Source organism: Acanthaster planci, linkage group LG10 (genome assembly GCF_054643075.1).
Source record: "Acanthaster planci isolate LZ-2023a linkage group LG10, COTS_SCS, whole genome shotgun sequence".
NCBI classification, from domain to species: Eukaryota; Metazoa; Echinodermata; class Asteroidea; order Valvatida; family Acanthasteridae; genus Acanthaster; species Acanthaster planci.
This window is the reverse complement of record NC_141786.1, coordinates 1,475,230-1,500,376: the sequence shown is the minus strand read 5'-3', so window position 1 is coordinate 1,500,376 and position 25,147 is coordinate 1,475,230. Positions and strand designations below refer to the sequence as shown.

The window sequence follows — 25,147 nt, the reverse complement described above, 5'->3', positions numbered from 1 at the left end:
CTCCAGGAGTGTGTCTGGAAGAATATCTGGTTGGATACATCATGAAAGGCTTGTATGAAATCTTTTCATCAGAGAGCGGAAACATAAATGCGTTTTACATTATTTCTCATATAATAAATGGTAAGACACCATGAACGTTCGGGGGCAAGTTGAAGGACCCTTCTTTTCTGATCTTATAAAATATCTTGCTGAAAACTATCCTAAGGTGCTTATTAGTCTTTCATCTGTCTTTGAAAGTAATTGACTTAAACCAGCATACATTATGACAGAAATCTTTGAACTAGACTCATATTGAAAAGGGGCATTTTCTGTCCTTTTCACACTGCAGATTGTGTCATAAAGATTCTCAGCCTCACTTGGTCTACTACTTGGACTTGCTTCCACTTTCTATGTATTCCAGGATACTCTTGTGAGTACAAGAATAAAGGACAGGCAGGTGGAAGTTTATTGCTGTATATAAAAGAATCCTTGTCCTATATTGTTAGACCAGATTGATGTAGCGTCTATTTTTCATCGAAATAAACGTTCCTAAGAGGATAAACATTATTTTAGGATTAATTTAGAGACCCCCTGGTCTCAATGTTTCTAATTGCACGGATGATTTTCACAACATTCTGTGTAAATAACTTCTGAAAATAAATGTGTTATATTCTTTGGGATTAAAGGTACTTTGGATTGTTATAACACCAACTTACCTTCTACTTCTTGGACAATTATACTTTGTCGGCAGCAGGACTATTAGTTAGACTCTACCGTAGACTACGGGCCGATCAGACCTAATTTCACTTCTAGGCCGGTGTCAAAGGCTCCGAATAAAAAAAATGCTTTTGCAGGCCTTTTCTCGCCCGGGGAAGGTAGACAAATTCTCTTCCAATAACGTCCAAACCACTAACAAGCTACGTGTGGAATCCAAAAAGCAAGTTACGTGGGATAAATATTTTGCATCAACTTCCGCAAGCAGTTCCGCTCAAACATTTCTACTAACCGATTCACGATTGTGTGATGCACATATATCTTTCCGCCAGCATTACCATTTATAGAAATGACATCAATACCTTCGTTTCTGTCAACAAGGACATTTGACTCCTTTTTGTGACTTATTCCCAAGGGAAACATAAAGGGACAAACACAATACTATGTTTGTTAAGTCCCGCTTTTTGGTCTGGTTGTAGTCAACAGCCACATTACACATTTTGGAATGCATACACCCACCCGCCGATTAATGGCAGATTCCATAGACAGCTAAATCTCGTGACTGCATTTGTTCGTTTTGGTAAGTGTTGGTCGGCTGCCATTTTGAACTGAGATTTGAAGTGGCTGGTCTGATTCTACACGGTGGGGGCTCATGAATGTCTATGCACCAGTGTGCTCAGAGTTCTCTTTAGTAAAACAAAGACAGGGATCCAGACAATTCCTTTGAATTCGACACGTGACTGTGAGGCGACCCGTTATTTTATCAGAAACGTTGAGACCTTTGGTCAGGGAATCGGAGTATGATTAACAACTGGACCCAAATGTATGGAATGTTAATTCCTTCATTTTGAGTGTCATCTTTAGCATGAGCAACAGCCGGTTGATCGGAAGGCTCATTCTTGTACACAAATTAATAAGACGTGGACTCTAACTTGGACTCAAATTCAAACATTGGGACTCGACTACGTACACAAGGCTGATCCCTTCATACACACTCGTTAACATACACCAAATGCCATACAGATACACAGACCATGAATACGGTCCTTGATCTATACGTTAAATACCAAATAATACAAATAAAATTACCTTCAACTGAAAAAAAATTATCTAATGTACGCTAGGGCACCTTACGCCCTTTCACACTCCAGGAGTGTGTCTGGAAGAATATCTGGTTGGATACATCATGAAAAGGCTTGTATGAAATCTTTTCATCAGAGAGCGGAAACATAAATGCGTTTTTACATTATTTCTCATATAATAAATGGTAAGACACCATGAACGTTTGGGGGCAAGTTGAAGGACCCTTCTTTTCTGATCTTATAAAATATCTTGCTGAAAACTATCCTAAGGTGCTTATTAGTCTTTCATCTGTCTTTGAAAGTAATTGACTTAAACCAGCATACATTATGACAGAAATCTTTGAACTAGACTCATATTGAAAAGGGGCATTTTCTGTCCTTTTCACACTGCAGATTGTGTCATAAAGATTCTCAGCCTCACTTGGTCTACTACTTGGACTTGCTTCCACTTTCTATGTATTCCAGGATACTCTTGTGAGTACAAGAATAAAGGACAGGCAGGTGGAAGTTTATTGCTGTATATAAAAGAATCCTTGTCCTATATTGTTAGACCAGATTGATGTAGCGTCTATTTTTCATCGAAATAAACGTTCCTAAGAGGATAAACATTATTTTAGAATTAATTTAGAGACCCCCTGGTCTCAATGTTTCTAATTGCACGGAAGAATTTCACAACATTCTGTGTAAATAACTTCTGAAAATAAAATGTGTTATATTCTTTGGGATTAAAGGTACTTTGGATTGTTATAACACCAACTTACCCTTCTACTTCTTGGACAATTATACTTTGTCGGCAGCAGGACTATTAGTTAGACTCTACCGTAGACTACGGCCGATCAGACCTAATTTCACTTCTAGGCCGGTGTCAAAGGCTCCGAATAAAAAAATGCTTTTGCAGGCCTTTTCTCGCCCGGGGAAGGTAGACAAATTCTCTTCCAATAACGTCCAAACCACTAACAAGCTACGTGTGGAATCCAAAAGGCAAGTTACGTGGGATAAATATTTTGCATCAACTTCCGCAAGCAGTTCCGCTCAAACATTTCTACTAACCGATTCACGATTGTGTGATGCACATATATCTTTCCGCCAGCATTACCATTTATAGAAATGACATCAATACCTTCGTTTCTGTCAACAAGGACATTTGACTCCTTTTTGTGACTTATTCCCAAGGGAAACATAAAGGGACAAACACAATACTATGTTTGTTAAGTCCCGCTTTTTGGTCTGGTTGTAGTCAACAGCCACATTACACATTTTGGAATGCATACACCCACCCGCCGATTAATGGCAGATTCCATAGACAGCTAAATCTCGTGACTGCATTTGTTCGTTTGGTAAGTGTTGGTCGGCTGCCATTTTGAACTGAGATTTGAAGTGGCTGGTCTGATTCTACACGGTGGGGGCTCATGAATGTCTATGCACCAGTGTGCTCAGAGTTCTCTTTAGTAAAACAAAGACAGGGATCCAGACAATTCCTTTGAATTGGACACGTGACTGTGAGGCGACCCGTTATTTTATCAGAAACGTTGAGACCTTTGGTCAGGGAATCGGAGTATGATTAACAACTTGACCCAAATGTATGGAATGTTAATTCCTTCATTTTGAGTGTCATCTTTAGCATGAGCAACAGCCGGTTGATCGGAAGGCTCATTCTTGTACACAAATTAATAAGACCTGGACTCTAACTTGGACTCAAATTCAAGCATTGGGACTCGACTACGTACACAAGGCTGATCCCTTCATACACACTCGTTAACATACACCAAATGCCATACAGATACACAGACCATGAATACGGTCCTTGATCTATACGTTAAATACCAAATAATACAAATAAAATTACCTTCAACTGAAAAAAAATTATCTAATGTACGCTAGGGCACCTTACGCCCTTTCACACTCCAGGAGTGTGTCTGGAAGAATATCTGGTTGGATACATCATGAAAAGGCTTGTATGAAATCTTTTCATCAGAGAGCGGAAACATAAATGCGTTTTACATTATTTCTCATATAATAAATGGTAAGACACCATGAACGTTCGGGGGCAAGTTGAAGGACCCTTCTTTTCTGATCTTATAAAATATCTTGCTGAAAACTATCCTAAGGTGCTTATTAGTCTTTCATCTGTCTTTGAAAGTAATTGACTTAAACCAGCATACATTATGACAGAAATCTTTGAACTAGACTCATATTGAAAAGGGGGCATTTTCTGTCCTTTTCACACTGCAGATTGTGTCATAAAGATTCTCAGCCTCACTTGGTCTACTACTTGGACTTGCTTCCACTTTCAATGTATTCCAGGATACTCTTGTGAGTACAAGAATAAAGGACAGGCAGGTGGAAGTTTATTGCTGTATATAAAAGAATCCTTGTCCTATATTGTTAGACCAGATTGATGTAGCGTCTATTTTTCATCGAAATAAACGTTCCTAAGAGGATAAACATTATTTTAGGATTAATTTAGAGACCCCCTGGTCTCAATGTTTCTAATTGCACGGAAGATTTTCACAACATTCTGTGTAAATAACTTCTGAAAATAAAATGTGTTATATTCTTTGGGATTAAAGGTACTTTGGATTGTTATAACACCAACTTACCTTCTACTTCTTGGACAATTATACTTTGTCGGCAGCAGGACTATTAGTTAGACTCTACCGTAGACTACGGCCGATCAGACCTAATTTCACTTCTAGGCCGGTGTCAAAGGCTCCGAATAAAAAAATGCTTTTGCAGGCCTTTTCTCGCCCGGGGAAGGTAGACAAATTCTCTTCCAATAACGTCCAAACCACTAACAAGCTACGTGTGGAATCCAAAAAGCAAGTTACGTGGGATAAATATTTTGCATCAACTTCCGCAAGCAGTTCCGCTCAAACATTTCTACTAACCGATTCACGATTGTGTGATGCACATATATCTTTCCACCAGCATTACCATTTATAGAAATGACATCAATACCTTCGTTTCTGTCAACAAGGACATTTGACTCCTTTTTGTGACTTATTCCCAAGGGAAACATAAAGGGGACAAACACAATACTATGTTTGTTAAGTCCCGCTTTTTGGTCTGGTTGTAGTCAACAGCCACATTACACATTTTGGGAATGCATACACCCACCCGCCGATTAATGGCAGATTCCATAGACAGCTAAATCTCGTGACTGCATTTTGTTCGTTTGGTAAGTGTTGGTCGGCTGCCATTTTGAACTGAGATTTGAAGTGGCTGGTCTGATTCTACACGGTGGGGGCTCATGAATGTCTATGCACCAGTGTGCTCAGAGTTCTCTTTAGTAAAACAAAGACAGGGATCCAGACAATTCCTTTGAATTGGACACGTGACTGTGAGGCGACCCGTTATTTTATCAGAAACGTTGAGACCTTTGGTCAGGGAATCGGAGTATGATTAACAACTGGACCCAAATGTATGGAATGTTAATTCCTTCATTTTGAGTGTCATCTTTAGCATGAGCAACAGCCGGTTGATCGGAAGGCTCATTCTTGTACACAAATTAATAAGACGTGGACTCTAACTTGGACTCAAATTCAAACATTGGGGACTCGACTACGTACACAAGGCTGATCCCTTCATACACACTCGTTAACATACACCAAATGCCATACAGATACACAGACCATGAATACCGTCCTTGGTCTATACGGTAAATACCAAATAATACAAATAAAAGTACCTTCAACTGAAAAAAAATTATCTAATGTACGCTAGGGCACCTTACGCCCTTTCACACTCCCAGGAGTGTGTCTGGAAGAATATCTGGTTGGATACATCATGAAAAGGCTTGTATGAAATCTTTTCATCAGAGAGCGGAAACATAAATGCGTTTTACATTATTTCTCATATAATAAATTGGTAAGACACCATGAACGTTCGGGGGCAAGTTGAAGGACCCTTCTTTTCTGATCTTATAAAATATCTTGCTGAAAACTATCCTAAGGTGCTTATTAGTCTTTCATCTGTCTTTGAAAGTAATTGACTTAAACCAGCATACATTATGACAGAAATCTTTGAACTAGACTCATATTGAAAAGGGGCATTTTCTGTCCTTTTCACACTGCAGATTGTGTCATAAAGATTCTCAGCCTCACTTGGTCTACTACTTGGACTTGCTTCCACTTTCTATGTATTCCAGGATACTCTTGTGAGTACAAGAATAAAGGACAGGCAGGTGGAAGTTTATTGCTGTATATAAAAGAATCCTTGTCCTATATTGTTAGACCAGATTGATGTAGCGTCTATTTTTCATCGAAATAAACGTTCCTAAGAGGATAAACATTATTTTAGAATTAATTTAGATACCCCCTGGTCTCAATGTTTCTAATTGCACGGAAGAATTTCACAACATTCTGTGTAAATAACTTCTGAAAATAAAATGTGTTATATTCTTTGGGATTAAAGGTACTTTGGATTGTTATAACACCAACTTACCTTCTACTTCTTGGACAATTATACTTTGTCGGCAGCAGGACTATTAGTTAGACTCTACCGTAGACTACGGCCGATCAGACCTAATTTCACTTCTAGGCCGGTGTCAAAGGCTCCGAATAAAAAAATGCTTTTGCAGGCCTTTTCTCGCCCGGGGAAGGTAGACAAATTCTCTTCCAATAACGTCCAAACCACTAACAAGCTACGTGTGGAATCCAAAAGGCAAGTTACGTGGGATAAATATTTTTGCATCAACTTCCGCAAGCAGTTCCGCTCAAACATTTTCTACTAACCGATTCACGATTGTGTGATGCACATATATCTTTCCGCCAGCATTACCATTTATAGAAATGACATCAATACCTTCGTTTCTGTCAACAAGGGACATTTGACTCCTTTTTGTGACTTATTCCCAAGGGAAACATAAAGGGACAAACACAATACTATGTTTGTTAAGTCCCGCTTTTTGGTCTGGTTGTAGTCAACAGCCACATTACACATTTTGGAATGCATACACCCACCCGCCGATTAATGGCAGATTCCATAGACAGCTAAATCTCGTGACTGCATTTGTTCGTTTGGTAAGTGTTGGTCGGCTGCCATTTTGAACTGAGATTTGAAGTGGCTGGTCTGATTCTACACGGTGGGGGCTCATGAATGTCTATGCACCAGTGTGCTCAGAGTTCTCTTTAGTAAAACAAAGACAGGGATCCAGACAATTCCTTTGAATTGGACACGTGACTGTGAGGCGACCCGTTATTTTATCAGAAACGTTGAGACCCTTTGGTCAGGGAATCGGAGTATGATTAACAACTTGACCCAAATGTATGGAATGTTAATTCCTTCATTTTGAGTGTCATCTTTAGCATGAGCAACAGCCGGTTGATCGGAAGGCTCATTCTTGTACACAAATTAATAAGACGTGGACTCTAACTTGGACTCAAATTCAAACATTGGGACTCGACTACGTACACAAGGCTGATCCCTTCATACACACTCGTTAACATACACCAAATGCCATACAGATACACAGACCATGAATACGGTCCTTGATCTATACGTTAAATACCAAATAATACAAATAAAATTACCTTCAACTGAAAAAAAAATTATCTAATGTAAGCTAGGGCACCTTACGCCCTTTCACACTCCAGGAGTGTGTCTGGAAGAATATCTGGTTGGATACATCATGAAAAGGCTTGTATGAAATCATTTCATCAGAGAGCGGAAACATAAATGCGTTTTACATTATTTCTCATATAATAAATGGTAAGACACCATGGAACGTTCGGGGGCAAGTTGAAGGACCCCTTCTTTTCTGATCTTATAAAATATCTTGCTGAAAAACTATCCTAAGGTGCTTATTAGTCTTTCATCTGTCTTTGAAAGTAATTGACTTAAACCAGCATACATTATGACAGAAATCTTTGAACTAGACTCATATTGAAAAGGGGCATTTTCTGTCCTTTTCACACTGCAGATTGTGTCATAAAGATTCTCAGCCTCACTTGGTCTACTACTTGGACTTGCTTCCACTTTCAATGTATTCCAGGATACTCTTGTGAGTACAAGAATAAAGGACAGGCAGGTGGAAGTTTATTGCTGTATATAAAAGAATCCTTGTCCTATATTGTTAGACCAGATTGATGTAGCGTCTATTTTTCATCGAAATAAACGTTCCTAAGAGGATAAACATTATTTTAGGATTAATTTAGAGACCCCCTGGTCTCAATGTTTCTAATTGCACGGAAGATTTTCACAACATTCTGTGTAAATAACTTCTGAAAATAAAATGTGTTATATTCTTTGGGATTAAAGGTACTTTGGATTGTTTATAACACCAACTTCCCTTCTACTTCTTGGACAATTATACTTTGTCGGCAGCAGGACTATTAGTTAGACTCTACCGTAGACTACGGCCGATCAGACCTAATTTCACTTCTAGGCCGGTGTCAAAGGCTCCGAATAAAAAAATGCTTTTGCAGGCCCTTTTCTCGCCCGGGGAAGGTAGACAAATTCTCTTCCAATAACGTCCAAACCACTAACAAGCTACGTGTGGAATCCAAAAAGCAAGTTACGTGGGATAAATATTTTGCATCAACTTCCGCAAGCAGTTCCGCTCAAACATTTCTACTAACCGATTCACGATTGTGTGATGCACATATATCTTTCCGCCAGCATTACCATTTATAGAAATGACATCAATACCTTCGTTTCTGTCAACAAGGACATTTGACTCCTTTTTGTGACTTATTCCCAAGGGAAACATAAAGGGACAAACACAATACTATGTTTGTTAAGTCCCGCTTTTTGGTCTGGTTGTAATCAACAGCCACATTACACATTTTGGAATGCATACACCCACCCGCCGATTAATGGCAGATTCCATAGACAGCTAAATCTCGTGACTGCATTTGTTCGTTTGGTAAGTGTTGGTCGGCTGCCATTTTGAACTGAGATTTGAAGTGGCTGGTCTGATTCTACACGGTGGGGGGCTCATGAATGTCTATGCACCAGTGTGCTCAGAGTTCTCTTTAGTAAAACAAAGACAGGGATCCAGACAATTCCTTTGAATTGGACACGTGACTGTGAGGCGACCCGTTATTTTATCAGAAACGTTGAGACCTTTGGTCAGGGAATCGGAGTATGATTAACAACTGGACCCAAATGTATGGAATGTTAATTCCTTCATTTTGAGTGTCATCTTTAGCATGAGCAACAGCCGGTTGATCGGAAGGCTCATTCTTGTACACAAATTAATAAGACGTGGACTCTAACTTGGACTCAAATTCAAACATTGGGACTCGACTACGTACACAAGGCTGATCCCTTCATACACACTCGTTAACATACACCAAATGCCATACAGATACACAGACCATGAATACGGTCCTTGATCTATACGTTAAATACCAAATAATACAAATAAAATTACCTTCAACTGAAAAAAAATTATCTAATGTACGCTAGGGCACCTTACGCCCTTTCACACTCCAGGAGTGTGTCTGGAAGAATATCTGGTTGGATACATCATGAAAAGGCTTGTATGAAATCTTTTCATCAGAGAGCGGAAACATAAATGCGTTTTACATTATTTCTCATATAATAAATGGTAAGACACCATGAACGTTTGGGGGCAAGTTGAAGGACCCTTCTTTTCTGATCTTATAAAATATCTTGCTGAAAACTATCCTAAGGTGCTTATTAGTCTTTCATCTGTCTTTGAAAGTAATTGACTTAAACCAGCATACATTATGACAGAAATCTTTGAACTAGACTCATATTGAAAAGGGGCATTTTCTGTCCTTTTCACACTGCAGATTGTGTCATAAAGATTCTCAGCCTCACTTGGTCTACTACTTGGACTTGCTTGCACTTTCTATGTATTCCAGGATACTCTTGTGAGTACAAGAATAAAGGACAGGCAGGTGGAAGTTTATTGCTGTATATAAAAGAATCCTTGTCCTATATTGTTAGACCAGATTGATGTAGCGTCTATTTTTCATCGAAATAAACGTTCCTAAGAGGATAAACATTATTTTAGGATTAATTTAGAGACCTCCTGGTCTCAATGTTTCTAATTGCACGGAAGATTTTCACAACATTCTGTGTAAATAACTTCTGAAAATAAAATGTGTTATATTCTTTGGGATTAAAGGTACTTTGGATTGTTATAACACCAACTTACCTTCTACTTCTTGGACAATTATACTTTGTCGGCAGCAGGACTATTAGTTAGACTCTACCGTAGACTACGGCCGATCAGACCTAATTTCACTTCTAGGCCGGTGTCAAAGGCTCCGAATAAAAAAATGCTTTTGCAGGCCTTTTCTCGCCCGGGGAAGGTAGACAAATTCTCTTCCAATAACGTCCAAACCACTAACAAGCTACGTGTGGAATCCAAAAGGCAAGTTACGTGGGATAAATATTTTGCATCAACTTCCGCAAGCAGTTCCGCTCAAACATTTCTACTAACCGATTCACGATTGTGTGATGCACATATATCTTTCCGCCAGCATTACCATTTATAGAAATGACATCAATACCTTCGTTTCTGTCAACAAGGACATTTGACTCCTTTTTGTGACTTATTCCCAAGGGAAACATAAAGGGACAAACACAATACTATGTTTGTTAAGTCCCGCTTTTTGGTCTGGTTGTAGTCAACAGCCACATTACACATTTTGGAATGCATACACCCACCCGCCGATTAATGGCAGATTCCATAGACAGCTAAATCTCGTGACTGCATTTGTTCGTTTGGTAAGTGTTGGTCGGCTGCCATTTTGAACTGAGATTTGAAGTGGCTGGTCTGATTCTACACGGTGGGGGCTCATGAATGTCTATGCACCAGTGTGCTCAGAGTTCTCTTTAGTAAAACAAAGACAGGGATCCAGACAATTCCTTTGAATTGGACACGTGACTGTGAGGCGACCCGTTATTTTATCAGAAACGTTGAGACCTTTGGTCAGGGAATCGGAGTATGATTAACAACTGGACCCAAATGTATGGAATGTTAATTCCTTCATTTTGAGTGTCATCTTTAGCATGAGCAACAGCCGGTTGATCGGAAGGCTCATTCTTGTACACAAATTAATAAGACGTGGACTCTAACTTGGACTCAAATTCAAACATTGGGACTCGACTACGTACACAAGGCTGATCCCTTCATACACACTCGTTAACATACACCAAATGCCATACAGATACACAGACCATGAATACGGTCCTTGATCTATACGTTAAATACCAAATAATACAAATAAAATTACCTTCAACTGAAAAAAAATTATCTAATGTACGCTAGGGCACCTTACGCCCTTTCACACTCCAGGAGTGTGTCTGGAAGAATATCTGGTTGGATACATCATGAAAAGGCTTGTATGAAATCTTTTCATCAGAGAGCGGAAACATAAATGCGTTTTACATTATTTCTCATATAATAAATGGTAAGACACCATGAACGTTTGGGGGCAAGTTGAAGGACCCTTCTTTTCTGATCTTATAAAATATCTTGCTGAAAACTATCCTAAGGTGCTTATTAGTCTTTCATCTGTCTTTGAAAGTAATTGACTTAAACCAGCATACATTATGACAGAAATCTTTGAACTAGACTCATATTGAAAAGGGGCATTTTCTGTCCTTTTCACACTGCAGATTGTGTCATAAAGATTCTCAGCCTCACTTGGTCTACTACTTGGACTTGCTTCCACTTTCTATGTATTCCAGGATACTCTTGTGAGTACAAGAATAAAGGACAGGCAGGTGGAAGTTTATTGCTGTATATAAAAGAATCCTTGTCCTATATTGTTAGACCAGATTGATGTAGCGTCTATTTTTCATCGAAATAAACGTTCCTAAGAGGATAAACATTATTTTAGGATTAATTTAGAGACCTCCTGGTCTCAATGTTTCTAATTGCACGGAAGATTTTCACAACATTCTGTGTAAATAACTTCTGAAAATAAAATGTGTTATATTCTTTGGGATTAAAGGTACTTTGGATTGTTATAACACCAACTTACCTTCTACTTCTTGGACAATTATACTTTGTCGGCAGCAGGACTATTAGTTAGACTCTACCGTAGACTACGGCCGATCAGACCTAATTTCACTTCTAGGCCGGTGTCAAAGGCTCCGAATAAAAAAATGCTTTTGCAGGCCTTTTCTCGCCCGGGGAAGGTAGACAAATTCTCTTCCAATAACGTCCAAACCACTAACAAGCTACGTGTGGAATCCAAAAGGCAAGTTACGTGGGATAAATATTTTGCATCAACTTCCGCAAGCAGTTCCGCTCAAACATTTCTACTAACCGATTCACGATTGTGTGATGCACATATATCTTTCCGCCAGCATTACCATTTATAGAAATGACATCAATACCTTCGTTTCTGTCAACAAAGACATTTGACTCCTTTTTGTGACTTATTCCCAAGGGAAACATAAAGGGACAAACACAATACTATGTTTGTTAAGTCCCGCTTTTTGGTCTGGTTGTAGTCAACAGCCACATTACACATTTTGGAATGCATACACCCACCCGCCGATTAATGGCAGATTCCATAGACAGCTAAATCTCGTGACTGCATTTGTTCGTTTGGTAAGTGTTGGTCGGCTGCCATTTTGAACTGAGATTTGAAGTGGCTGGTCTGATTCTACACGGTGGGGGCTCATGAATGTCTATGCACCAGTGTGCTCAGAGTTCTCTTTAGTAAAACAAAGACAGGGATCCAGACAATTCCTTTGAATTGGACACGTGACTGTGAGGCGACCCGTTATTTTATCAGAAACGTTGAGACCTTTGGTCAAGGAATCGGAGTATGATTAACAACTGGACCCAAATGTATGGAATGTTAATTCCTTCATTTTGAGTGTCATCTTTAGCATGAGCAACAGCCGGTTGATCGGAAGGCTCATTCTTGTACACAAATTAATAAGACGTGGACTCTAACTTGGACTCAAATTCAGACATTGGGACTCGACTACGTACACAAGGCTGATCCCTTCATACACCCTCGTTAACATACACCAAATGCCATACAGATACACAGACCATGTATACGGTCCTTGATCTATACGTTAAATACCAAATAATACAAATAAAATTACCTTCAACTGAAAAAAAATTATCTAATGTAAGCTAGGGCACCTTACGCCCTTTCACACTCCACGAGTGTGTCTGGAAGAACATCTGGTTGGATACATCATGAAAAGGCTTGTATGGAATCTTTTCATCAGAGAGCGGAAACATAAATGCGTTTTACATTATTTCTCATATAATAAATGGTAGACACCATGAACGTTTGGGGGCAAGTTGAAGGACCCTTCTTTTCTGATCTTATAAAATATCTTGCTGAAAACTATCCTAAGGTGCTTATTAGTCTTTCATCTGTCTTTGAAAGTAATTGACTTAAACCAGCATACATTATGACAGAAATCTTTGAACTAGACTCATATTGAAAAGGGGCATTTTCTGTCCTTTTCACACTGCAGATTGTGTCATAAAGATTCTCAGCCTCACTTGGTCTACTACTTGGACTTGCTTCCACTTTCTATGTATTCCAGGATACTCTTGTGAGTACAAGAATAAAGGACAGGCAGGTGGAAGTTTATTGCTGTATATAAAAGAATCCTTGTCCTATATTGTTAGACCAGATTGATGTAGCGTCTATTTTTCATCGAAATAAACGTTCCTAAGAGGATAAACATTATTTTAGGATTAATTTAGAGACCTCCTGGTCTCAATGTTTCTAATTGCACGGAAGATTTTCACAACATTCTGTGTAAATAACTTCTGAAAATAAAATGTGTTATATTCTTTGGGATTAAAGGTACTTTGGATTGTTATAACACCAACTTACCTTCTACTTCTTGGACAATTATACTTTGTCGGCAGCAGGACTATTAGTTAGACTCTACCGTAGACTACGGCCGATCAGACCTAATTTCACTTCTAGGCCGGTGTCAAAGGCTCCGAATAAAAAAATGCTTTTGCAGGCCTTTTCTCGCCCGGGGAAGGTAGACAAATTCTCTTCCAATAACGTCCAAACCACTAACAAGCTACGTGTGGAATCCAAAAGGCAAGTTACGTGGGATAAATATTTTGCATCAACTTCCACAAGCAGTTCCGCTCAAACATTTCTACTAACCGATTCACGATTGTGTGATGCACATATATCTTTCCGCCAGCATTACCATTTATAGAAATGACATCAATACCTTCGTTTCTGTCAACAAGGACATTTGACTCCTTTTTGTGACTTATTCCCAAGGGAAACATAAAGGGACAAACACAATACTATGTTTGTTAAGTCCCGCTTTTTGGTCTGGTTGTAGTCAACAGCCACATTACACATTTTGGAATGCATACACCCACCCGCCGATTAATGGCAGATTCCATAGACAGCTAAATCTCGTGACTGCATTTGTTCGTTTGGTAAGTGTTGGTCGGCTGCCATTTTGAACTGAGATTTGAAGTGGCTGGTCTGATTCTACACGGTGGGGGCTCATGAATGTCTATGCACCAGTGTGCTCAGAGTTCTCTTTAGTAAAACAAAGACAGGGATCCAGACAATTCCTTTGAATTGGACACGTGACTGTGAGGCGACCCGTTATTTTATCAGAAACGTTGAGACCTTTGGTCAGGGAATCGGAGTATGATTAACAACTGGACCCAAATGTATGGAATGTTAATTCCTTCATTTTGAGTGTCATCTTTAGCATGAGCAACAGCCGGTTGATCGGAAGGCTCATTCTTGTACACAAATTAATAAGACGTGGACTCTAACTTGGACTCAAATTCAAACATTGGGACTCGACTACGTACACAAGGCTGATCCCTTCATACACACTCGTTAACATACACCAAATGCCATACAGATACACAGACCATGAATACGGTCCTTGATCTATACGTTAAATACCAAATAATACAAATAAAATTACCTTCAACTGAAAAAAAAATTATCTAATGTACGCTAGGGCACCTTACGCCCTTTCACACTCCAGGAGTGTGTCTGGACGAATATCTGGTTGGATACATCATGAAAAGGCTTGTATGAAATCTTTTCATCAGAGAGCGGAAACATAAATGCGTTTTACATTATTTCTCATATAATAAATGGTAAGACACCATGAACGTTTGGGGGCAAGTTGAAGGACCCTTCTTTTCTGATCTTATAAAATATCTTGCTGAAAACTATCCTAAGGTGCTTATTAGTCTTTCATCTGTCTTTGAAAGTAATTGACTTAAACCAGCATACATTATGACAGAAATCTTTGAACTAGACTCATATTGAAAAGGGGCATTTTCTGTCCTTTTCACACTGCAGATTGTGTCATAAAGATTCTCAGCCTCACTTGGTCTACTACTTGGACTTGCTTCCACTTTCTATGTATTCCAGGATACTCTTGTGAGTACAAGAATAAAGGACAGGCAGGTGGAAGTTTATTGCTGTATATAAAAGAATCCTTGTCCTATATTGTTAGACCAGATTGATGTAGCGTCTATTTTTCATCGAAATAAACGTTCCTAAGAGGATAAACATTATTTTAGGATTAATTTAGAAACCTCCTGGTCTCAATGTTTCTAATTGCACGGAAGATTTTCACAACATTCTGTGTAAATAACTTCTGAAAATAAAATGTGTTATATTCTTTGGGATTAAAGGTACTTTGGATTGTTATAACACCAACTTACCTTCTACTTCTTGGACAATTATACTTTGTCGGCAGCAGGACTATTAGTTAGACTCTACCGTAGACTACGGCCGATCAGACCTAATTTCACTTCTAGGCCGGTGTCAAAGGCTCCGAATAAAAAAATGCTTTTGCAGGCCTTTTCTCGCCCGGGGAAGGTAGACAAATTCTCTTCCAATAACGTCCAAACCACTAACAAGCTACGTTGGAATCCAAAAGGCAAGTTACGTGGGATAAATATTTTGCATCAACTTCCGCAAGCAGTTCCGCTCAAACATTTCTACTAACCGATTCACGATTGTGTGATGCACATATATCTTTCCGCCAGCATTACCATTTATAGAAATGACATCAATACCTTCGTTTCTGTCAACAAGGACATTTGTCTCCTTTTTGTGACTTATTCCCAAGGGAAACATAAAGGGACAAACACAACCCTATGTTTGTAAAGTCCCGCTTTTTGGTCTGGTTGTAGTCAACAGCCACATTACACATTTTGGAATGCATACACCCACCCGCCAATTAATGGCAGATTCCATAGACAGCTAAATCTCGTGACTGCATTTGTTCGTTTGGTAAGTGTTGGTCGGCTGCCATTTTGAACTGAGATTTGAAGTGGCTGGTCTGATTCTACACGGTGGGGGCTCATGAATGTCTATGCACCAGTGTGCTCAGAGTTCTCTTTAGTAAAACAAAGACAGGGATCCAGACAATTCCTTTGAATTGGACACGTGACTGTGAGGCGACCCGTTATTTTATCAGAAACGTTGAGACCTTTGGTCAAGGAATCGGAGTATGATTAACAACTGGACCCAAATGTATGGAATGTTAATTCCTTCATTTTGAGTGTCATCTTTAGCATGAGCAACAGCCGGTTGATCGGAAGGCTCATTCTTGTACACAAATTAATAAGACGTGGACTCTAACTTGGACTCAAATTCAAACATTGGGACTCGACTACGTACACAAGGCTGATCCCTTCATACACCCTCGTTAACATACACCAAATGCCATACAGATACACAGACCATGTATACGGTCCTTGATCTATACGTTAAATACCAAATAATACAAATAAAATTACCTTCAACTGAAAAAAAATTATCTAATGTAAGCTAGGGCACCTTACGCCCTTTCACACTCCACGAGTGTGTCTGGAAGAACATCTGGTTGGATACATCATGAAAAGGCTTGTATGGAATCTTTTCATCAGAGAGCGGAAACATAAATGCGTTTTACATTATTTCTCATATAATAAATGGTAAGACACCATGAACGTTTGGGGGCAAGTTGAAGGACCCTTCTTTTCTGATCTTATAAAATATCTTGCTGAAAACTATCCTAAGGTGCTTATTAGTCTTTCATCTGTCTTTGAAAGTAATTGACTTAAACCAGCATACATTATGACAGAAATCTTTGAACTAGACTCATATTGAAAAGGGGCATTTTCTGTCCTTTTCACACTGCAGATTGTGTCATAAAGATTCTCAGCCTCACTTGGTCTACTACTTGGACTTGCTTCCACTTTCTATGTATTCCAGGATACTCTTGTGAGTACAAGAATAAAGGACAGGCAGGTGGAAGTTTATTGCTGTATATAAAAGAATCCTTGTCCTATATTGTTAGACCAGATTGATGTAGCGTTCATTTTTCATCGAAATAAACGTTCCTAAGAGGATAAACATTATTTTAGAATTAATTTAGAGACCCCCTGGTCTCAATGTTTCTAATTGCACGGAAGATTTTCACAACATTCTGTGTAAATAACTTCTGAAAATAAAATGTGTTATATTCTTTGGGATTAAAGGTACTTTGGATTGTTATAACACCAACTTACCTTCTACTTCTTGGACAATTATACTTTGTCGGCAGCAGGACTATTAGTTAGACTCTACCGTAGACTACGGCCGATCAGACCTAATTTCACTTCTAGGCCGGTGTCAAAGGCTCCGAATAAAAAAATGCTTTTGCAGGCCTTTTCTCGCCCGGGGAAGGTAGACAAATTCTCTTCCAATAACGTCCAAACCACCAACAAGCTACGTGTGGAATCCAAAAGGCAAGTTACGTGGGATAAATATTTTGCATCAACTTCCGCAAGCAGTTCCGCTCAAACATTTCTACTGACCGATTCACGATTGTGTGATGCACATATATCTTTCCGCCAGCATTACCATTTATAGAAATGACATCAATACCTTCGTTTCTGTCAACAAGGACATTTGACTCCTTTTTGTGACTTATTCCCAAGGGAAACATAAAGGGACAAACACAATACCATGTTTGTTAAGTCCCGCTTTTTGGTCTGGTTGTAGTCAACAGCCACATTACACATTTTGGAATGCATACACCCACCCGCCGATTAATGGCAGATTCCATAGACAGCTAAATCTCGTGACTGCATTTGTTCGTTTGGTAAGTGTTGGTCGGCTGCCATTTTGAACTGAGATTTGAAGTGGCTGGTCTGATTCTACACGGTGGGGGCTCATGAATGTCTATGCACCAGTGTGCTCAGAGTTCTCTTTAGTAAAACAAAGACAGGGATCCAGACAATTCCTTTGAATTGGACACGTGACTGTGAGGCGACCCGTTATTTTATCAGAAACGTTGAGACCTTTGGTCAGGGAATCGGAGTATGATTAACAACTGGACCCAAATGTATGGAATGTTAATTCCTTCATTTTGAGTGTCATCTTTAGCATGAGCAACAGCCGGTTGATCGGAAGGCTCATTCTTGTACACAAATTAATAAGACGTGGACTCTAACGTGGACTCAAATTCAAACATTGGGACTCGACTACGTACACAAGGCTGATCCCTTCATACACCCTCGTTAACATACACCAAATGCCATACAGATACACAGACCATGAATACGGTCCTTGATCTATACGTTAAATACCAAATAATACAAATAAAATTACCTTCAACTGAAAAAAAATTATCTAATGTACGCTAGGGCACCTTACGCCCTTTCACACTCCAGGAGTGTGTCTGGAAGAACATCTGGTTGGATACATCTTGAAAAGGCTTGTATGAAATCTTTTCATCAGAGAGCGGAAACATAAATGCGTTTTACATTATTTCTCATATAATAAATGGTAAGACACCATGAACGTTTGGGGGCAAGTTGAAGGACCCTTCTTTTCTGATCTTATAAAATATCTTGCTGAAAACTATCCTAAGGTGCTTATTAGTCTTTCATCTGTCTTTGAAAGTAATTGACTTAAACCAGCATACATTATGACAGAAATCTTTGAACTAGACTCATATTGAAAAGGGGCATTTTCTGTCCTTTTCACACTGCAGATTGTGTCATAAAGATTCTCAGCCTCACTTGGTCTACTACTTGGACTTGCTTCCACTTTCTATGTATTCCAGGATACTCTTGTGAGTACAAGAATAAAGGACAGGCAGGTGGAAGTTTATTGCTGTATATAAAAGAATCCTTGTCCTATATTGTTAGACCAGATTGATGTAGCGTCTATTTTTCATCGAAATAAACGTTCCTAAGAGGATAAACATTATTTTAGGATTAATTTAGAAACCTCCTGGTCTCAATGTTTCTAATTGCACGGAAGATTTTCACAACATTCTGTGTAAATAACTTCTGAAAATAAAATGTGTTATATTCTTTGGGATTAAAGGTACTTTGGATTGTTATAACACCAACTTACCTTCTACTTCTTGGACAATTATACTTTGTCGGCAGCAGGACTATTAGTTAGACTCTACCGTAGACTACGGCCGATCAGACCTAATTTCACTTCTAGGCCGGTGTCAAAGGCTCCGAATAAAAAAATGCTTTTGCAGGCCTTTTCTCGCCCGGGGAAGGTAGACAAATTCTCTTCCAATAACGTCCAAACCACTAACAAGCTACGTTGGAATCCAAAAGGCAAGTTACGTGGGATAAATATTTTGCATCAACTTCCGCAAGCAGTTCCGCTCAAACATTTCTACTAACCGATTCACGATTGTGTGATGCACATATATCTTTCCGCCAGCATTACCATTTATAGAAATGACATCAATACCTTCGTTTCTGTCAACAAGGACATTTGTCTCCTTTTTGTGACTTATTCCCAAGGGAAACATAAAGGGACAAACACAACCCTATGTTTGTAAAGTCCCGCTTTTTGGTCTGGTTGTAGTCAACAGCCACATTACACATTTTGGAATGCATACACCCACCCGCCGATTAATGGCAGATTCCATAGACAGCTAAATCTCGTGACTGCATTTGTTCGTTTGGTAAGTGTTGGTCGGCTGCCATTTTGAACTGAGATTTGAAGTGGCTTGTCTGATTCTACACGGTGGGGGCTCATGAATGTCTATGCACCAGTGTGCTCAGAGTTCTCTTTAGTAAAACAAAGACAGAGATCCAGACAATTCCTTTGAATTGGACACGTGACTGTGAAGCGACCCGTTATTTTATCAGAAACGTTGAGACCTTTGGTCAGGGAATCGGAGTATGATTAACAACTGGACCCAAATGTATGGAATGTTAATTCCTTCATTTTGAGTGTCATCTTTAGCATGAGCAACAGCCGGTTGATCGGAAGGCTCATTCTTGTACACAAATTAATAAGACGTGGACTCTAACTTGGACTCAAATTCAAACATTGGGACTCGACTACGTACACAAGGCTGATCCCTTCATACACACTCGTTAACATACACCAAATGCCATACAGATACACAGACCATGAATACGGTCCTTGATCTATACGTTAAATACCAAATAATACAAATAAAATTACCTTCAACTGAAAAAAAATTATCTAATGTACGCTAGGGCACCTTACGCCCTTTCACACTCCAGGAGTGTGTCTGGAAGAACATCTGGTTGGATACATCATGAAAAGGCTTGTATGAAATCTTTTCATCAGAGAGCGGAAACATAAATGCGTTTTACATTATTTCTCATATAATAAATGGTAAGACACCATGAACGTTTGGGGGCAAGTTGAAGGACCTTTCTTTTCTGATCTTATAAAATATCTTGCTGAAAACTATCCTAAGGTGCTTATTAGTCTTTCATCTGTCTTTGAAAGTAATTGACTTAAACCAGCATACATTATGACAGAAATCCTTGAACTAGACTCATATTGAAAAGGGGCATTTTCTGTCCTTTTCACACTGCAGATTGTGTCATAAAGATTCTCAGCCTCACTTGGTCTACTACTTGGACTTGCTTCCACTTTCTATGTATTCCAGGATACTCTTGTGAGTACAAGAATAAAGGACAGACAGGTGGAAGTTTATTGCTGTATATAAAAGAATCCTTGTCATATATTATTAGACCAGATTTATGTAGCATCTATTTTCCATCGAAATAAACATTCCTAAGAGGAAAATCATTATTTTAGGATTAATTTACAGACCCCCTGGTGTTAAGTGTTCTAATTTCACGGAAGATTTTGACGAAATCCTGTGTAAAATAACTTCTGAAAATAAAATGTTTTATATTCTGTGGGATTTCAATATCAACCTGATAAAATGCAACACCCATAACTCATCGCCGAAAACTTTAACAATTTTTCAAATATTGGTCCGGAGCTTGCTTCTAAGATCCCTCAAGCCAATTCCAATCCGACAGATTTTATAGTTGGTGACTTCAATGATTCATTTTTTATGAATCCATTTTCTGCAAATGAACTTTTAAAATGTATAGATAAACTACCGTCGTGAAGAGCTCTGGACATGACTTGGGTGCATTCCTTGTTGAGAAAAATAGACATGAAATTGATTCTCCTCTGTTAAAAATTTGTGACCTATCGTTTACATCTGGAACCATGCCTAATGACTTCAGGATTGCTGAAGTAATTCCTGTATTCAAAACTGGTGACCCACAGATTATATCCAACTCCCGTCCTCTTTCTATTCTACCTAATTCTTCTAAAGTCCCAGAACGTCTGGCAGCAAATCGTCTGAATTCATAATATAGAATAATATCTTAACTAAGTCACAGTATGGATTTCCTGCAAACTACTCGACCCACATGGCTCTAAATTTAGCTCTTCTTTAGACCCTCGTACTATTGCTTTGTTTCTGGACCAATCCGAGGTATTTGATACTATTGATCATAAAATTTTACTTTAAAACTGAATGGATATGGCATTAGAGGAGTGGCTTTGGATTGGTTTAGAAAGTCCTATCTTTCTGACCGAAAACAGTTTGTCCAATGGAAACATTGTTTATCAACTCTTAAATCTATCAGATGTAGTGTCCCACAAGGATCAATCAATCCTAGTCCCTATTGCTTAGGCCTATCTCATTTATATCAACGACATATGTCATTCCTCGAGTTTGGTATCCTTTATTTTATTTTCAGATGATACGTTTATTTTATACAATCATAATCGTTTAAATGAAGTAGTCAGTACTCTAAAAAATGAATTACGTCACATTTCGTATTGGTTTCAGAGTAATCGGTTTTCTACCTATGAAAAAAGGACGTGTTAAATGCTCTTGTATAATACCGATAGAAATAGTATTATTGATGTATATGTTAATAATTCAAAAATAAGTCAATTAATAAGTTCCTTCAAATTTCTCGGTGTTATTATTGTAAGGGGACGGACTTTTTCAGTGTACTCTTTTGTGTCTGTGTAGTTAATTACAAGGGGAACATACTTGTACAAGTCTATTATTTACCGTTTAGTTACCCTTGGAACATACATTATTCATGATGTCAACGTCATGACAAGCAAATCACCTTATTCCTTACCGCATTTTGATCGATTAGTTATTATGAGAATTTATTGCTGTGAACCATTAATCGAGTCTTTGTACACGTAGTTAGTGGTATTACGTGGAGTCGATCCGCTTTGTGTGAGAATCGTTCAAGTATCGATAAAACGCGGCATGGTTTAGAGAAAGTGGCTTCTCGAAGTTTGATGCGAAGTTTGGACGACCAAAGACAATTTTTGTGTCGTGTTTGGCCGCTTTCCTCTTTTAAAACCCCTTTGGCAGAGCACTGTCAGGTCGACCATTTATTCTAGCATCAGATTACTGTGCATTTAAAACAATAGCATGTTTCCTTGCAGTTAATTGTGAGTATAATGACCAAAATCATGCTGGAGTGTGTGGCATGTTGTACTACACGTAGTATACCCATACATATACATGTACATGTATGTGCGTTTATATGACAACGCGTCATGATGAACGGAGTACGTATAGTGCATTGTGTGTCATGTAGCCGGTGCCACGCTCTGCGTGCCCCCCCGCTCATGCTTACATGTAAATCGGTGCCCGTTCGTGCTAAGTTATTTTGCCTTCGCTCCGTAGCATAACTCTCTTTGGGTGGTCGTTAAACATGTTCAAATTGCATTCGGTGTATAAGATCGGCCTAATCGGATACATGTAAATGCACTTGCACGTAAAGAATTTGGATGCTCATTTTTGGAAATATTTCATTGAATTCACAGTCTATAGTGTGCCGTAAGTACCGGTGTGTCGCTCCTGTGCACATTGACTTACAAGTTCAGTGGTCGTCACCGTGGGTGAGGAAACTATACATTAATCATTGCCCTGTTTGAGATGTCAAAGGACATGCAACTATTTTTGTGTGTGCCATTACATGTGTATCAATAGTGGAATTTTATTTTATTAATTTATTTATGGAAAAGTCAAAGTGATTTTATTTTTCTACTTTGTACCATTGTAGGGTTTTTTTTCCCCCTGGGAATTCCTGGTCAGCGAATAAAATTCTGATGCAATATATCAAGTGTGTGACTGTCGGGTCCCTTTGATGCTGTAGACCTGAATCCCTTTTAAGGAGGGGTTCGACCCGGGGCATCCCCGATCGGCGTGCCGCTTCATTATTGATAAAAGTCTTAACTGGGAATGCACTACCAACAGATCCATGTGTCAGTTTCACGTATACTAGGGATTTTGCGGAAGTTGAAATATATTGCCAACAAAAGTACTTCTTTCTATTTATAATACCTTAGCTCTGCCCCGTCTTCAGTTGGGTTCTTAGTTTGGGGAAAATTCCCATTAAGCTCTATGAATAAAATATCACTATTACAAAAAAAAATGCTACGGGTTATTTCAAAATCTGGTCCTAGAGACCATACCGAACCGCTATTCCAGAAGCTGAACACCCTATCCATTTTCAGCTTACACAAATGTGAACAGGGTATTCTAATGTTTAAATTTGAAACACTCTTCTGCCCCTGAAACCAAATCATTGCTTCTGAGGAACACAGAAGTCCACCCATATAATACTAAGTGAGCAGCCAAGTTTCACATTGCAAAGGTAAGAACTACAATATTTCTCAAAACAGTTCGACATCAAAGTCCTTTGCTCTGGAATAAAATCACCCCAATACATACGTCAGAAGTATATATGGTTTTCAAAAGTACTTGAAGAATATCCTCCTTTCCAGCGTAATATAGTTTACTTCCCCTGTATTGTACACGTATTTTGTGTACGTATGATATTTCTACTGTGCATTTATAACCTGAATAATGAAACAGTCATGTCTAAAATTGTATCATTCCTAAGACGTTATGACAAAGAAAATCTTGCTTAATTCTAACGTTCAGCCGTACCTTCAGTTATCGTACTCTCTTTACTAATTTTAGTAAATAGGGCATCATATGGATTTGTTCTAACAAATAAAGAACCAGGCCGCGAATAAGCGTTTCGCTTTCCGTGTGGTATCCGCCATTCATCATCTTTTGTTTCTTATGTTCTAATTATGATGTATGGAAATAAACCAAACCAACCAAACAAACTTTGATCACCAAAGCACACTGAAGTAATTATCTGCGATCGATACACATAAACGGCTTTAGAAATATTAAAGCCTTACCTAAAGCTTTATACTCAAGCTTTATCTTTGCTAACGAAGATTCTATGCACCATTATGCTCGGCGCGTCTGAGAATTTTGTGAGCAAGAAAGCATACACAGATCCAGACAAAATGCCGGTTGGCCGGGTTGGTCACATCTCTGTGGTGGCTACACAGTTTTTTATCTGAAGACTAGAGTTGAGATATTTAATCTAAGAATCGGAGTATTATTAATAATTTTGAGAGTTTGAAAGCGTATAATCGATTCACCTTGTCTTCGAAAAATACGTAGTAGTCAGACTCAAAACGCTCAAATAAAATGGAATGTATACCAAAGAAGTATATTTCACATTTCCATAGAATATGACATCAACATTGCACGTTAAAACTGTAACGATTTGGCCATTCAAGTCAGGTAGAATACACCTTTGACTTTTGGCTGTAATCTTACAAGATTTGTAATTGCAGATATCATTCAACTGGGTCGCTTAAAGTTTTAATTTTACTCTTTCAAGAAAACATCACGAAAACACGGTGTCGCTGTTAACAGTTAATTTAAAGCGCAATTTTAATGATTTAGAAAATAGCACATTCACATGACATTCCGTAGTGCGTAAATAAGACACATAAGAGGCCAATCTGCAGGTAATTCAGCTCTCATGCAGTGAGCGACATGTTCTCAATCTCATATTAAATCAAAATGGTTAACATTTTACAACATTTTAACAAAATAACCGAATACATTTGCAAAGACACAAGTTTTAAGTTCGTCCTAACTTTTTTTTTATTTTTATTTTTTTAATAGGTCAATTTTCTCCTGTGAGAAACAATCAGCTTGTTTGAACTTGCACAACTGAAAAGTGTTAGTCATAGTTATACTGTTGGTATATGTTGGCACTATATTGGTGGTTGCAAATGGAGATCATTGTGATA

General features: G+C 38.6%; 2 protein-coding genes across 2 annotated transcripts in view; one reads left to right on the top strand and one right to left on the bottom strand.

The window, feature by feature from the left end:
• LOC147797558 (uncharacterized) overlaps positions 1-25,147 on the top strand; it is a 45,007-nt gene that overhangs the window by 5,401 nt on the left and 14,459 nt on the right. The gene's annotated exons all lie outside the window — the stretch shown is intronic.
• The window catches only part of LOC147797559 (uncharacterized), a 124,494-nt gene that overhangs the window by 98,364 nt on the left and 983 nt on the right, over positions 1-25,147 (bottom strand). The gene's annotated exons all lie outside the window — the stretch shown is intronic.